The sequence below is a fragment of the Sturnus vulgaris genome, unplaced genomic scaffold, assembly GCF_052056855.1.
Source record: "Sturnus vulgaris isolate bStuVul1 unplaced genomic scaffold, bStuVul1.hap1 Scaffold_186, whole genome shotgun sequence".
Lineage (NCBI taxonomy): Eukaryota > Metazoa > Chordata > Aves > Passeriformes > Sturnidae > Sturnus > Sturnus vulgaris.
The window spans coordinates 165,001-181,310 of record NW_028276132.1 but is presented as its reverse complement, the minus strand read 5'-3'; positions in this window follow the sequence as shown (position 1 = coordinate 181,310).

Below are 16,310 nucleotides of genomic sequence, written 5' to 3'. Positions count from 1 at the left end.
CCCGTTTCATGGCTGGGTAGACCTGGTGTCCGCAGCATTGAGTGAGTAGACCTGTTGCCCGTTTCATGGCTGGGTAGACCTGGTGTCCGCAGCTTGGTAGACCTGTTGCCCGTTTCATGGCTGGGTAGACCTGGTGTCCGCAGCATGCCCTGGGTAGACCTGGTGTCCGCAGCTTGGTAGACCTGTTGCCCGTTTCATGGCTGGGTAGACCTGGTGTCCGCAGCAAGCCGTGGGTAGACCTGGTGTCCGCAGCTTGGTAGACCTGTTGCCCGTTTCATGGCTGGGTAGACCTGGTGTCCGCAGCATTGAGTTGGTAGACCTGTTGTCCGCAGCAAGCCGTGGGTAGACCTGGTGTCCGCAGCATGCCCTGGGTAGACCTGGTGTCCGCAGCTTGGTAGACCTCTTGCCCGTTTCATGGCTGGGTAGACCTGTTGTCCGCAGCAAGCCGTGGGTAGACCTGGTGTCCGCAGCATGCCCTGGGTAGACCTGGTGTCCGCAGCTTGGTAGACCTGTTGCCCGTTTCATGGCTGGGTAGACCTGGTGTCCGCAGCAAGCCGTGAGTAGACCTGTTGCCCGTTTCATGGCTGGGTAGACCTGGTGTCCGCAGCATGCCCTGGGTAGACCTGGTGTCCGCAGCTTGGTAGACCTATTGCCCGTTTCATGGCTGGGTAGACCTGGTGTCCGCAGCAAGCCGTGAGTAGACCTGTTGCCCGTTTCATGGCTGGGTAGACCTGGTGTCCGCAGCATGCCCTGGGTAGACCTGGTGTCCGCAGCATGGTAGACCTGTTGCCCGTTTCATGGCTGGGTAGACCTGGTGTCCGCAGCAAGCCGTGGGTAGACCTGGTGTCCGCAGCTTGGTAGACCTGTTGCCCGATTCATGCCTGGGTAGACCTGTTGTCCGCAGCAAGCCGTGGGTAGACCTGGTGTCCGCAGCTTGGTAGACCTGTTGCCCGATTCATGCCTGGGTAGACCTGTTGCCCGCAGCATTGAGTTGGTAGACCTGTTGCCCGTTTCATGGCTGGGTAGACCTGGTGTCCGCAGCATTGAGTTGGTAGACCTGGTGTCCGCAGCATGCCCTGGGTAGACCTGGTGTCCGCAGCTTGGTAGACCTGTTGCCCGTTTCATGGCTGGGTAGACCTGTTGTCCGCAGCATTGAGTTGGTAGACCTGGTGTCCGCAGCATGCCCTGGGTAGACCTGGTGTCCGCAGCTTGGTAGACCTGTTGCCCGTTTCATGGCTGGGTAGACCTGGTGTCCGCAGCTTGGTAGACCTGTTGCCTGTTTCATGGCTGGGTAGACCTGGTGTCCGCAGCAAGCCGTGAGTAGACCTGTTGCCCGTTTCATGGCTGGGTAGACCTGGTGTCCGCAGCATGCCCTGGGTAGACCTGGTGTCCGCAGCTTGGTAGACCTGTTGCCCGTTTCATGGCTGGGTAGACCTGTTGTCCGCTGCAAGCCGTGAGTAGACCTGTTGCCCGTTTCATGGCTGGGTAGACCTGGTGTCCGCAGCATGCCCTGGGTAGACCTGGTGTCCGCAGCTTGGTAGACCTGTTGCCCGTTTCATGGCTGGGTAGACCTGTTGTCCGCAGCATTGAGTGGGTAGACCTGTTGCCCGTTTCATGGCTGGGTAGACCTGTTGTCCGCAGCAAGCCGTGGGTAGACCTGGTGTCCGGAGCTTGGTAGACCTGTTGCCCGATTCATGCCTGGGTAGACCTGTTGTCCGCAGCAAGCCGTGGGTAGACCTGGTGTCCGCAGCATGCCCTGGGTAGACCTGGTGTCCGCAGCTTGGTAGACCTGTTGCCCGTTTCATGGCTGGGTAGACCTGGTGTCCGCAGCAAGCCGTGAGTAGACCTGTTGCCCGTTTCATGGCTGGGTAGACCTGGTGTCCGCAGCATGCCCTGGGTAGACCTGGTGTCCGCAGCTTGGTTGACCTGTTGCCCGTTTCATGGCTGGGTAGACCTGTTGTCCGCAGCAAGCCGTGGGTAGACCTGGTGTCCGCAGCATGCCCTGGGTAGACCTGGTGTCCGCAGCCTGGTAGACCTGTTGCCCGTTTCATGGCTGGGTAGACCTGGTGTCCGCAGCAAGCCGTGGGTAGACCTGGTGTCCGCAGCATGCCCTGGGTAGACCTGGTGTCCGCAGCTTGGTAGACCTGTTGCCCGTTTCATGGCTGGGTAGACCTGGTGTCCGCAGCAAGCCGTGAGTAGACCTGTTGCCCGTTTCATGGCTGGGTAGACCTGTTGTCCGCAGCATGCCCTGGGTAGACCTGTTGTCCGCAGCTTGGTAGACCTGTTGCCCGTTTCATGGCTGGGTAGGCCTGGTGTCCGCAGCATGCCCTGGGTAGACCTGGTGTCCGCAGCTTGGTAGACCTGTTGCCCGTTTCATGGCTGGGTAGACCTGGTGTCCGCAGCAAGCCGTGGGTAGACCTGGTGTCCGCAGCTTGGTAGACCTGTTGCCCGATTCATGCCTGGGTAGACCTGTTGTCCGCAGCATTGAGTGGGTAGACCTGGTGTCCGCAGCTTGGTAGACCTGTTGCCCGTTTCATGGCTGGGTAGACCTGTTGTCCGCAGCATTGAGTTGGTAGACCTGTTGCCCGTTTCATGGCTGGGTAGACCTGGTGTCCGCAGCATTGAGTGAGTAGACCTGTTGCCCGTTTCATGGCTGGGTAGACCTGGTGTCCGCAGCTTGGTAGACCTGTTGCCCGTTTCATGGCTGGGTAGACCTGGTGTCCGCAGCATGCCCTGGGTAGACCTGGTGTCCGCAGCTTGGTAGACCTGTTGCCCGATTCATGCCTGGGTAGACCTGTTGTCCGCAGCAAGCCGTGGGTAGACCTGGTGTCCGCAGCATGCCCTGGGTAGACCTGGTGTCCGCAGCTTGGTAGACCTGTTGCCCGTTTCATGGCTGGGTAGACCTGGTGTCCGCAGCAAGCCGTGAGTAGACCTGTTGCCCGTTTCATGGCTGGGTAGACCTGGTGTCCGCAGCATGCCCTGGGTAGACCTGGTGTCCGCAGCTTGGTAGACCTGTTGCCCGTTTCATGGCTGGGTAGACCTGGTGTCCGCAGCAAGCCGTGAGTAGACCTGTTGCCCGTTTCATGGCTGGGTAGACCTGGTGTCCGCAGCATGCCCTGGGTAGACCTGGTGTCCGCAGCTTGGTAGACCTGTTGCCCGTTTCATGGCTGGGTAGACCTGTTGTCCGCAGCAAGCCGTGGGTAGACCTGGTGTCCGGAGCTTGGTAGACCTGTTGCCCGATTCATGCCTGGGTAGACCTGTTGTCCGCAGCATTGAGAGGGTAGACCTGGTGTCCGCAGCATGCCCTGGGTAGACCTGGTGTCCGCAGCTTGGTAGACCTGTTGCCCGTTTCATGGCTGGGTAGACCTGTTGTCCGCAGCAAGCCGTGAGTAGACCTGTTGCCCGTTTCATGGCTGGGTAGACCTGGTGTCCGCAGCATGCCCTGGGTAGACCTGGTGTCCGCAGCTTGGTAGACCTGTTGCCCGTTTCATGGCTGGGTAGACCTGTTGTCCGCAGCAAGCCGTGGGTAGACCTGGTGTCCGGAGCTTGGTAGACCTGTTGCCCGATTCATGCCTGGGTAGACCTGTTGTCCGCAGCATTGAGTGGGTAGACCTGGTGTCCGCAGCATGCCCTGGGTAGACCTGTTGTCCGCAGCTTGGTAGACCTGTTGCCCGTTTCATGGCTGGGTAGACCTGTTGTCCGCAGCAAGCCGTGAGTAGACCTGTTGCCCGTTTCATGGCTGGGTAGACCTGTTGTCCGCAGCATGCCCTGGGTAGACCTGGTGTCCGCAGCTTGGTAGACCTGTTGCCCGTTTCATGGCTGGGTAGACCTGGTGTCCGCAGCAAGCCGTGGGTAGACCTGGTGTCCGCAGCATGCCCTGGGTAGACCTGGTGTCCGCAGCTTGGTAGACCTGTTGCCCGTTTCATGGCTGGGTAGACCTGTTGTCCGCAGCAAGCCGTGGGTAGACCTGGTGTCCGGAGCTTGGTAGACCTGTTGCCCGATTCATGCCTGGGTAGACCTGTTGTCCGCAGCATTGAGTGGGTAGACCTGGTGTCCGCAGCATGCCCTGGGTAGACCTGGTGTCCGCAGCTTGGTAGACCTGTTGCCCGTTTCATGGCTGGGTAGACCTGGTGTCCGCAGCAAGCCGTGAGTAGACCTGTTGCCCGTTTCATGGCTGGGTAGACCTGGTGTCCGCAGCATGCCCTGGGTAGACCTGGTGTCCGCAGCTTGGTAGACCTGTTGCCCGTTTCATGGCTGGGTAGACCTGTTGTCCGCAGCAAGCCGTGGGTAGACCTGGTGTCCGGAGCTTGGTAGACCTGTTGCCCGATTCATGCCTGGGTAGACCTGTTGTCCGCAGCATTGAGTGGGTAGACCTGGTGTCCGCAGCATGCCCTGGGTAGACCTGGTGTCCGCAGCTTGGTAGACCTGTTGCCCGTTTCATGGCTGGGTAGACCTGGTGTCCGCAGCAAGCCGTGAGTAGACCTGTTGCCCGTTTCATGGCTGGGTAGACCTGGTGTCCGCAGCATGCCCTGGGTAGACCTGGTGTCCGCAGCTTGGTAGACCTGTTGCCCGTTTCATGGCTGGGTAGACCTGTTGTCCGCAGCAAGCCGTGGGTAGACCTGGTGTCCGGAGCTTGGTAGACCTGTTGCCCGTTTCATGGCTGGGTAGACCTGTTGTCCGCAGCATTGAGTGGGTAGACCTGGTGTCCGCAGCATGCCCTGGGTAGACCTGTTGTCCGCAGCTTGGTAGACCTGTTGCCCGTTTCATGGCTGGGTAGACCTGTTGTCCGCAGCAAGCCGTGAGTAGACCTGTTGCCCGTTTCATGGCTGGGTAGACCTGGTGTCCGCAGCATGCCCTGGGTAGACCTGGTGTCCGCAGCTTGGTAGACCTGTTGCCCGTTTCATGGCTGGGTAGACCTGGTGTCCGCAGCAAGCCGTGGGTAGACCTGGTGTCCGCAGCATGCCCTGGGTAGACCTGGTGTCCGCAGCTTGGTAGACCTGTTGCCCGTTTCATGGCTGGGTAGACCTGGTGTCCGCAGCAAGCCGTGGGTAGACCTGGTGTCCGCAGCATGCCCTGGGTAGACCTGGTGTCCGCAGCTTGGTAGACCTGTTGCCCGTTTCATGGCTGGGTAGACCTGGTGTCCGCAGCAAGCCGTGAGTAGACCTGTTGCCCGTTTCATGGCTGGGTAGACCTGGTGTCCGCAGCATGCCCTGGGTAGACCTGGTGTCCGCAGCTTGGTTGACCTGTTGCCCGTTTCATGGCTGGGTAGACCTGTTGTCCGCAGCAAGCCGTGGGTAGACCTGGTGTCCGCAGCATGCCCTGGGTAGACCTGGTGTCCGCAGCCTGGTAGACCTGTTGCCCGTTTCATGGCTGGGTAGACCTGGTGTCCGCAGCAAGCCGTGGGTAGACCTGGTGTCCGCAGCTTGGTAGACCTGTTGCCCGATTCATGCCTGGGTAGACCTGTTGTCCGCAGCATTGAGTGGGTAGACCTGGTGTCCGCAGCTTGGTAGACCTGTTGCCCGTTTCATGGCTGGGTAGACCTGTTGTCCGCAGCATTGAGTTGGTAGACCTGTTGCCCGTTTCATGGCTGGGTAGACCTGGTGTCCGCAGCATTGAGTGAGTAGACCTGTTGCCCGTTTCATGGCTGGGTAGACCTGGTGTCCGCAGCTTGGTAGACCTGTTGCCCGTTTCATGGCTGGGTAGACCTGGTGTCCGCAGCATGCCCTGGGTAGACCTGGTGTCCGCAGCTTGGTAGACCTGTTGCCCGATTCATGCCTGGGTAGACCTGTTGTCCGCAGCAAGCCGTGGGTAGACCTGGTGTCCGCAGCATGCCCTGGGTAGACCTGGTGTCCGCAGCTTGGTAGACCTGTTGCCCGTTTCATGGCTGGGTAGACCTGGTGTCCGCAGCAAGCCGTGAGTAGACCTGTTGCCCGTTTCATGGCTGGGTAGACCTGGTGTCCGCAGCATGCCCTGGGTAGACCTGGTGTCCGCAGCTTGGTAGACCTGTTGCCCGTTTCATGGCTGGGTAGACCTGGTGTCCGCAGCAAGCCGTGAGTAGACCTGTTGCCCGTTTCATGGCTGGGTAGACCTGGTGTCCGCAGCATGCCCTGGGTAGACCTGGTGTCCGCAGCTTGGTAGACCTGTTGCCCGTTTCATGGCTGGGTAGACCTGTTGTCCGCAGCAAGCCGTGGGTAGACCTGGTGTCCGGAGCTTGGTAGACCTGTTGCCCGATTCATGCCTGGGTAGACCTGTTGTCCGCAGCATTGAGAGGGTAGACCTGGTGTCCGCAGCATGCCCTGGGTAGACCTGGTGTCCGCAGCTTGGTAGACCTGTTGCCCGTTTCATGGCTGGGTAGACCTGTTGTCCGCAGCAAGCCGTGAGTAGACCTGTTGCCCGTTTCATGGCTGGGTAGACCTGGTGTCCGCAGCATGCCCTGGGTAGACCTGGTGTCCGCAGCTTGGTAGACCTGTTGCCCGTTTCATGGCTGGGTAGACCTGTTGTCCGCAGCAAGCCGTGGGTAGACCTGGTGTCCGGAGCTTGGTAGACCTGTTGCCCGATTCATGCCTGGGTAGACCTGTTGTCCGCAGCATTGAGTGGGTAGACCTGGTGTCCGCAGCATGCCCTGGGTAGACCTGTTGTCCGCAGCTTGGTAGACCTGTTGCCCGTTTCATGGCTGGGTAGACCTGTTGTCCGCAGCAAGCCGTGAGTAGACCTGTTGCCCGTTTCATGGCTGGGTAGACCTGTTGTCCGCAGCATGCCCTGGGTAGACCTGGTGTCCGCAGCTTGGTAGACCTGTTGCCCGTTTCATGGCTGGGTAGACCTGGTGTCCGCAGCAAGCCGTGGGTAGACCTGGTGTCCGCAGCATGCCCTGGGTAGACCTGGTGTCCGCAGCTTGGTAGACCTGTTGCCCGTTTCATGGCTGGGTAGACCTGTTGTCCGCAGCATTGAGTGGGTAGACCTGGTGTCCGGAGCTTGGTAGACCTGTTGCCCGATTCATGCCTGGGTAGACCTGTTGTCCGCAGCATTGAGTGGGTAGACCTGGTGTCCGCAGCATGCCCTGGGTAGACCTGGTGTCCGCAGCTTGGTAGACCTGTTGCCCGTTTCATGGCTGGGTAGACCTGGTGTCCGCAGCAAGCCGTGAGTAGACCTGTTGCCCGTTTCATGGCTGGGTAGACCTGGTGTCCGCAGCATGCCCTGGGTAGACCTGGTGTCCGCAGCTTGGTAGACCTGTTGCCCGTTTCATGGCTGGGTAGACCTGTTGTCCGCAGCAAGCCGTGGGTAGACCTGGTGTCCGGAGCTTGGTAGACCTGTTGCCCGATTCATGCCTGGGTAGACCTGTTGTCCGCAGCATTGAGTGGGTAGACCTGGTGTCCGCAGCATGCCCTGGGTAGACCTGGTGTCCGCAGCTTGGTAGACCTGTTGCCCGTTTCATGGCTGGGTAGACCTGGTGTCCGCAGCAAGCCGTGAGTAGACCTGTTGCCCGTTTCATGGCTGGGTAGACCTGGTGTCCGCAGCATGCCCTGGGTAGACCTGGTGTCCGCAGCTTGGTAGACCTGTTGCCCGTTTCATGGCTGGGTAGACCTGTTGTCCGCAGCAAGCCGTGGGTAGACCTGGTGTCCGGAGCTTGGTAGACCTGTTGCCCGTTTCATGGCTGGGTAGACCTGTTGTCCGCAGCATTGAGTGGGTAGACCTGGTGTCCGCAGCATGCCCTGGGTAGACCTGTTGTCCGCAGCTTGGTAGACCTGTTGCCCGTTTCATGGCTGGGTAGACCTGTTGTCCGCAGCAAGCCGTGAGTAGACCTGTTGCCCGTTTCATGGCTGGGTAGACCTGGTGTCCGCAGCATGCCCTGGGTAGACCTGGTGTCCGCAGCTTGGTAGACCTGTTGCCCGTTTCATGGCTGGGTAGACCTGGTGTCCGCAGCAAGCCGTGGGTAGACCTGGTGTCCGCAGCATGCCCTGGGTAGACCTGGTGTCCGCAGCTTGGTAGACCTGTTGCCCGTTTCATGGCTGGGTAGACCTGGTGTCCGCAGCAAGCCGTGGGTAGACCTGGTGTCCGCAGCATGCCCTGGGTAGACCTGGTGTCCGCAGCTTGGTAGACCTGTTGCCCGTTTCATGGCTGGGTAGACCTGGTGTCCGCAGCAAGCCGTGAGTAGACCTGTTGCCCGTTTCATGGCTGGGTAGACCTGGTGTCCGCAGCATGCCCTGGGTAGACCTGGTGTCCGCAGCTTGGTTGACCTGTTGCCCGTTTCATGGCTGGGTAGACCTGTTGTCCGCAGCAAGCCGTGGGTAGACCTGGTGTCCGCAGCATGCCCTGGGTAGACCTGGTGTCCGCAGCCTGGTAGACCTGTTGCCCGTTTCATGGCTGGGTAGACCTGGTGTCCGCAGCAAGCCGTGGGTAGACCTGGTGTCCGCAGCATGCCCTGGGTAGACCTGGTGTCCGCAGCTTGGTAGACCTGTTGCCCGTTTCATGGCTGGGTAGACCTGGTGTCCGCAGCAAGCCGTGAGTAGACCTGTTGCCCGTTTCATGGCTGGGTAGACCTGTTGTCCGCAGCATGCCCTGGGTAGACCTGTTGTCCGCAGCTTGGTAGACCTGTTGCCCGTTTCATGGCTGGGTAGGCCTGGTGTCCGCAGCATGCCCTGGGTAGACCTGGTGTCCGCAGCTTGGTAGACCTGTTGCCCGTTTCATGGCTGGGTAGACCTGGTGTCCGCAGCAAGCCGTGGGTAGACCTGGTGTCCGCAGCTTGGTAGACCTGTTGCCCGATTCATGCCTGGGTAGACCTGTTGTCCGCAGCATTGAGTGGGTAGACCTGGTGTCCGCAGCTTGGTAGACCTGTTGCCCGTTTCATGGCTGGGTAGACCTGTTGTCCGCAGCATTGAGTTGGTAGACCTGTTGCCCGTTTCATGGCTGGGTAGACCTGGTGTCCGCAGCATTGAGTGGGTAGACCTGTTGCCCGTTTCATGGCTGGGTAGACCTGGTGTCCGCAGCTTGGTAGACCTGTTGCCCGTTTCATGGCTGGGTAGACCTGGTGTCCGCAGCATGCCCTGGGTAGACCTGGTGTCCGCAGCTTGGTAGACCTGTTGCCCGTTTCATGGCTGGGTAGACCTGGTGTCCGCAGCATTGAGTTGGTAGACCTGTTGTCCGCAGCAAGCCGTGGGTAGACCTGGTGTCCGCAGCATGCCCTGGGTAGACCTGGTGTCCGCAGCTTGGTAGACCTGTTGCCCGATTCATGCCTGGGTAGACCTGTTGTCCGCAGCAAGCCGTGGGTAGACCTGGTGTCCGCAGCATGCCCTGGGTAGACCTGGTGTCCGCAGCTTGGTAGACCTGTTGCCCGTTTCATGGCTGGGTAGACCTGGTGTCCGCAGCAAGCCGTGAGTAGACCTGTTGCCCGTTTCATGGCTGGGTAGACCTGGTGTCCGCAGCATGCCCTGGGTAGACCTGGTGTCCGCAGCTTGGTAGACCTGTTGCCCGTTTCATGGCTGGGTAGACCTGGTGTCCGCAGCAAGCCGTGAGTAGACCTGTTGCCCGTTTCATGGCTGGGTAGACCTGGTGTCCGCAGCATGCCCTGGGTAGACCTGGTGTCCGCAGCTTGGTAGACCTGTTGCCCGTTTCATGGCTGGGTAGACCTGTTGTCCGCAGCAAGCCGTGGGTAGACCTGGTGTCCGGAGCTTGGTAGACCTGTTGCCCGATTCATGCCTGGGTAGACCTGTTGTCCGCAGCATTGAGTGGGTAGACCTGGTGTCCGCAGCATGCCCTGGGTAGACCTGGTGTCCGCAGCTTGGTAGACCTGTTGCCCGTTTCATGGCTGGGTAGACCTGTTGTCCGCAGCAAGCCGTGAGTAGACCTGTTGCCCGTTTCATGGCTGGGTAGACCTGGTGTCCGCAGCATGCCCTGGGTAGACCTGGTGTCCGCAGCTTGGTAGACCTGTTGCCCGTTTCATGGCTGGGTAGACCTGTTGTCCGCAGCAAGCCGTGGGTAGACCTGGTGTCCGGAGCTTGGTAGACCTGTTGCCCGATTCATGCCTGGGTAGACCTGTTGTCCGCAGCTTGGTAGACCTGTTGCCCGTTTCATGGCTGGGTAGACCTGTTGTCCGCAGCAAGCCGTGAGTAGACCTGTTGCCCGTTTCATGGCTGGGTAGACCTGTTGTCCGCAGCATGCCCTGGGTAGACCTGGTGTCCGCAGCTTGGTAGACCTGTTGCCCGTTTCATGGCTGGGTAGACCTGGTGTCCGCAGCAAGCCGTGGGTAGACCTGGTGTCCGCAGCATGCCCTGGGTAGACCTGGTGTCCGCAGCTTGGTAGACCTGTTGCCCGTTTCATGGCTGGGTAGACCTGTTGTCCGCAGCAAGCCGTGGGTAGACCTGGTGTCCGGAGCTTGGTAGACCTGTTGCCCGATTCATGCCTGGGTAGACCTGTTGTCCGCAGCATTGAGTGGGTAGACCTGGTGTCCGCAGCATGCCCTGGGTAGACCTGGTGTCCGCAGCTTGGTAGACCTGTTGCCCGTTTCATGGCTGGGTAGACCTGGTGTCCGCAGCAAGCCGTGAGTAGACCTGTTGCCCGTTTCATGGCTGGGTAGACCTGGTGTCCGCAGCATGCCCTGGGTAGACCTGGTGTCCGCAGCTTGGTAGACCTGTTGCCCGTTTCATGGCTGGGTAGACCTGTTGTCCGCAGCAAGCCGTGGGTAGACCTGGTGTCCGGAGCTTGGTAGACCTGTTGCCCGATTCATGCCTGGGTAGACCTGTTGTCCGCAGCATTGAGTGGGTAGACCTGGTGTCCGCAGCATGCCCTGGGTAGACCTGTTGTCCGCAGCTTGGTAGACCTGTTGCCCGTTTCATGGCTGGGTAGACCTGGTGTCCGCAGCAAGCCGTGAGTAGACCTGTTGCCCGTTTCATGGCTGGGTAGACCTGGTGTCCGCAGCATGCCCTGGGTAGACCTGGTGTCCGCAGCTTGGTAGACCTGTTGTCCGCAGCAAGCCGTGGGTAGACCTGGTGTCCGCAGCAAGCCGTGGGTAGACCTGGTGTCCGCAGCATGCCCTGGGTAGACCTGGTGTCCGCAGCTTGGTAGACCTGTTGCCCGTTTCATGGCTGGGTAGACCTGGTGTCCGCAGCAAGCCGTGGGTAGACCTGGTGTCCGCAGCATGCCCTGGGTAGACCTGGTGTCCGCAGCTTGGTAGACCTGTTGCCCGTTTCATGGCTGGGTAGACCTGGTGTCCGCAGCAAGCCGTGGGTAGACCTGGTGTCCGGAGCTTGGTAGACCTGTTGCCCGATTCATGCCTGGGTAGACCTGTTGTCCGCAGCATTGAGTGGGTAGACCTGGTGTCCGCAGCATGCCCTGGGTAGACCTGGTGTCCGCAGCTTGGTAGACCTGTTGCCCGTTTCATGGCTGGGTAGACCTGTTGTCCGCAGCAAGCCGTGGGTAGACCTGGTGTCCGGAGCTTGGTAGACCTGTTGCCCGATTCATGCCTGGGTAGACCTGTTGTCCGCAGCATTGAGTGGGTAGACCTGGTGTCCGCAGCATGCCCTGGGTAGACCTGTTGTCCGCAGCTTGGTAGACCTGTTGCCCGTTTCATGGCTGGGTAGACCTGTTGTCCGCAGCAAGCCGTGAGTAGACCTGTTGCCCGTTTCATGGCTGGGTAGACCTGGTGTCCGCAGCATGCCCTGGGTAGACCTGGTGTCCGCAGCTTGGTAGACCTGTTGCCCGTTTCATGGCTGGGTAGACCTGTTGTCCGCAGCAAGCCGTGGGTAGACCTGGTGTCCGCAGCATGCCCTGGGTAGACCTGGTGTCCGCAGCTTGGTAGACCTGTTGCCCGTTTCATGGCTGGGTAGACCTGGTGTCCGCAGCAAGCCGTGGGTAGACCTGGTGTCCGCAGCATGCCCTGGGTAGACCTGGTGTCCGCAGCTTGGTAGACCTGTTGCCCGTTTCATGGCTGGGTAGACCTGTTGTCCGCAGCAAGCCGTGGGTAGACCTGGTGTCCGCAGCATGCCCTGGGTAGACCTGGTGTCCGCAGCTTGGTAGACCTGTTGCCCGTTTCATGCCCTGGGTAGACCTGTTGTCCGCAGCTGGGTAGACCTGTTGTCCGCAGCAAGCCGTGGGTAGACCTGGTGTCCGCAGCATGCCCTGGGTAGACCTGGTGTCCGCAGCTTGGTAGACCTGTTGCCCGTTTCATGGCTGGGTAGACCTGGTGTCCGCAGCAAGCCGTGGGTAGACCTGGTGTCCGCAGCATGCCCTGGGTAGACCTGGTGTCCGCAGCTTGGTAGACCTGTTGCCCGTTTCATGGCTGGGTAGACCTGGTGTCCGCAGCAAGCCGTGGGTAGACCTGGTGTCCGCAGCATGCCCTGGGTAGACCTGGTGTCCGCAGCTTGGTAGACCTGTTGCCCGTTTCATGGCTGGGTAGACCTGGTGTCCGCAGCAAGCCGTGGGTAGACCTGGTGTCCGGAGCTTGGTAGACCTGTTGCCCGATTCATGCCTGGGTAGACCTGTTGTCCGCAGCATTGAGTGGGTAGACCTGGTGTCCGCAGCATGCCCTGGGTAGACCTGTTGTCCGCAGCTTGGTAGACCTGTTGCCCGTTTCATGGCTGGGTAGACCTGTTGTCCGCAGCAAGCCGTGGGTAGACCTGGTGTCCGGAGCTTGGTAGACCTGTTGCCCGATTCATGCCTGGGTAGACCTGTTGTCCGCAGCATTGAGTGGGTAGACCTGGTGTCCGCAGCATGCCCTGGGTAGACCTGTTGTCCGCAGCTTGGTAGACCTGTTGCCCGTTTCATGGCTGGGTAGACCTGTTGTCCGCAGCAAGCCGTGAGTAGACCTGTTGCCCGTTTCCTGGCTGGGTAGACCTGGTGTCCGCAGCATGCCCTGGGTAGACCTGGTGTCCGCAGCTTGGTAGACCTGTTGCCCGTTTCATGGCTGGGTAGACCTGTTGTCCGCAGCATTGAGTGGGTAGACCTGGTGTCCGCAGCATGCCCTGGGTAGACCTGGTGTCCGCAGCTTGGTAGACCTGTTGCCCGTTTCATGGCTGGGTAGACCTGGTGTCCGCAGCAAGCCGTGGGTAGACCTGGTGTCCGCAGCATGCCCTGGGTAGACCTGGTGTCCGCAGCTTGGTAGACCTGTTGCCCGTTTCATGGCTGGGTAGACCTGTTGTCCGCAGCAAGCCGTGGGTAGACCTGGTGTCCGCAGCATGCCCTGGGTAGACCTGGTGTCCGCAGCTTGGTAGACCTGTTGCCCGTTTCATGCCCTGGGTAGACCTGTTGTCCGCAGCTGGGTAGACCTGTTGTCCGCAGCAAGCCGTGGGTAGACCTGGTGTCCGCAGCAAGCCGTGGGTAGACCTGGTGTCCGCAGCTTGGTAGACCTGTTGCCCGTTTCATGGCTGGGTAGACCTGTTGTCCGCAGCAAGCCGTCGGTAGACCTGTTGCCCGTTTCATGGCTGGTAGACCTGTTGTCCGCCGCCGGCCTGGAAGTACTCCAAGGGGTCGCTGTTTCTCGCTGCCTCCGGCTATGTCATCGTAGAAGGCGGCGTGCGCCACTGCGCCCCCTCGGTCACGTACATCGGTTCTCTTTCCGGCCTCCGCCGCTTCGGGCCCATCTGTCCGTATTATGGGAACGAGGTGACGGGCCGTATCCCCACAGGCTGTTGCCGTGCCTGTGTCCGTGGCGGAGAAGGGCGGACGCGCGTGCGGTCGCCAGGGCCAGAAGAACACCGCCGATGTCGGGGCGAGTCGCGTGGCTTCGTCCGGCTTCCCGTCTTACCCAGTTCGACTGGGACAGGTTAGCCCAGAGAGAGAGACCGATGCGATCCGAGAGCCGCTCCCCGGCCCAGGCGAGGCTGCGTGCTCAGTCGGGGGAGAAGCGAGAAAGCCCCCAGAGAGACCGATGCGATCCGAGAGCCGCTCCCCGGCCCAGGCCGAGGCTGCGTGTTCAGTCCGGGGGAGAAGCGAGAAAGCCCCCAGAGAGAGCGATGCGATCCGAGAGCCACCGCGCTCCCCCGGCCCAGGCGAGGCTGCGTTGTTCCAGGCGGGGGAGAAGCGAGAAAAAGGCCCAGAGAGAGGGCGAGAAAGCCGCGAGTGTGTCCCGCTCCGGCCCGGCTGCTGCCGGTTTCGTGACAACGGGGAGCCGGGCGCCTGCTCGCTCCCCCGGGGATGGTGGCGGGCGAGGCGGCGGCGCCTCGCCCCTTTTCTGCCCGGCCTTAAGCCGGGGCCCCGCCCGCTCGCCGGGTGCGGCATTTCTTCGGCTGTCGGTCCCGGTGCACGCTGGTGGCCGGCAGCCGGGGCTGGATTTCTGTGGGGCCGGCCCGGGGTTGTGTTGAGCCTGCCCGGGCTTTCCCTGGCCCCCCTCCCCGAGAGCCCCCCGGGCGTGGCTCGCTTGGCCGAGGTTGGCTGCGCCTCGTTTCCCGCTCCCGACCTGTGTTGCCAGAGTTGTGTCCGTATCGAAAGGGCAGCGGGGGACATGCAGTGGGGCGTGTGGCCTCGCCTCTCGGCTTCGCTTGCTTGCCTGCGAAGGGGGGCTCGGTGACGGGAGTGTCCGGCCCTGCCGTGTGTTGTTGAAGTCGTCCCCCTTCCTCGGCCCTAAGCCGGGGACCCGCGTGTAGCGGGCAGAATTTTTCCGGGGCGGCGGTCGGCCGCGGTGGCCGGCCGTGTCCCCCCCCCCAGGACGGACCCCGCAACCCAACAGAGAGCGAGCGAGCGAGTGAGCCCCCGAGAGTGTGTCGTGGGCGGGGCGGCGGCGCCTCGCCCTTTCTCGGTATCGGCCGGGCGCGATCGAGGCACCGTGCCGGGGCGGCCCGTGGTGTCTGGCCTGCCCCGGCTGCCGTGGTTGCCGTTGCCGGCGGGGGCTGGGTTTTGCGAGCGGCTCCGTTCTTTTTTATTAAAGCGTGCCGGTGTGCGGGGCAGTGTGGGGGTGCCCGCCCGGCCTCCGTTCTTTTTCTCTCGCGGCCCTAAGCCGCGGCACCGAGAAGCGCGCGCTGACGAAGGGTCACGGGCCGCCACCGAAGCGAAAGCGAAAGGCGAGAGAGAAGGGCTGGCTGTGTTGGCGAGTGAGAAAAGAGACCGTATGTCCGGTGGTTGGAGGGGTTTTACGGGAGGAGTTGAGAGGCGCGTTCTCGCCCCCACCCCTGGCTCGTGACCCCCGTGGCTAGCACGGGTCGTGCGACGCATGGCGTGCTTTTTTTTTTAGTTTTTTTTTTGGTGCGGTGGCTTGCCCTTCCCCCCGGCTTTTTTTCCGGGTGGGAAGCCGATCGCTGCGAGGCGGGCGAAAGCCGGTGGCCCGCGGCGTGGTCGGTGGCAGCTGCTCCGTTTTCCGTTGTCTTGCGGCCCGCGGGCGGGTGGCGGCACCCCCCGCTCTCTTCCTCTGCTGCGTGATCGATCCCGAAGGTTGCAAGCGGCCCGCCGGCGTCGGGGGCCTAGGGAGCGTCGGGGAGGCTCGGCGGCGCCAAGGGAGGGCCTCTCGGGGACGTGTCCCGCTCGCACGCATGTTGGAGCCCTGCTCCGTTGCCGTTGTCCCAGGAACCCGCGGCCGCGGGGGCTCCCCGTTGCCCCGCGGCTGCTTTTCTTTCTGTCCCCGTCCGATCGATGAGGCTTTTCGGGTCGCGTCGGAAAGGGCCCCCGGCGGGCCGGCTCCTCCGGGCGAAGTCTCGGTGGTGTCCGGTCCCTCGAGCAGGGCGGTCTCCTGTCCAATTCGCTTCCCGTCGCAGGCGAGGTGTCGCTCCTTCCGCTTGCCGGGGAAGGAACATCTTTACCGTCCCAGGCTGTGTGATGGCCGCGTGGCCCCGTGAGCACTCAAGGTGTCCTTAAAACCACGCGAGGTGCCGGCGCTGGCCCTGGTCCGAGTTTAGCGTCCCGTGGGTGCCGGCCGCGAGCAGCACCGGGCGGCGGTGCGGCTCGAGCTTGAGCCGAGAGAAAACGAAACCAAACCCCCCCCCCCTCGAGAGCGAGAGAGAGTGAGAGGGCTGACGAGAACCGATGGCGGGGCCGGGGGAGCACGGACGGGGGAAAAGAGCCCGTTCCGCGCGCGCACCGCGCACGGCGCTCCTTTGTCGTGCCGCCGCCTGCTGCAGAGCGAGCCGCCCCGGCCTCGGGGCCTCGGTGTTGTCCGGGCCGCGCCCGCCTTGTCGGGTCGCTGTCTCCTCTAGCACGTCCGGTGCTTTTTCGGGCCGGCCTCGGGGGCGGGTCAGCCCCAGCCGAGCCCCGTCCCCGCGCCCCCAGCGCGCGCGGGACTCTCCGAACGCGAAGGCCGAGCCGTGTTGTGTGTCGCAAGGGCGCGGGCCCTGAGAAAAAAAGAGCCAAGGGGCGAAAAAAAAAACCAAAACGAAGGCGAGAGAGATAAAAAA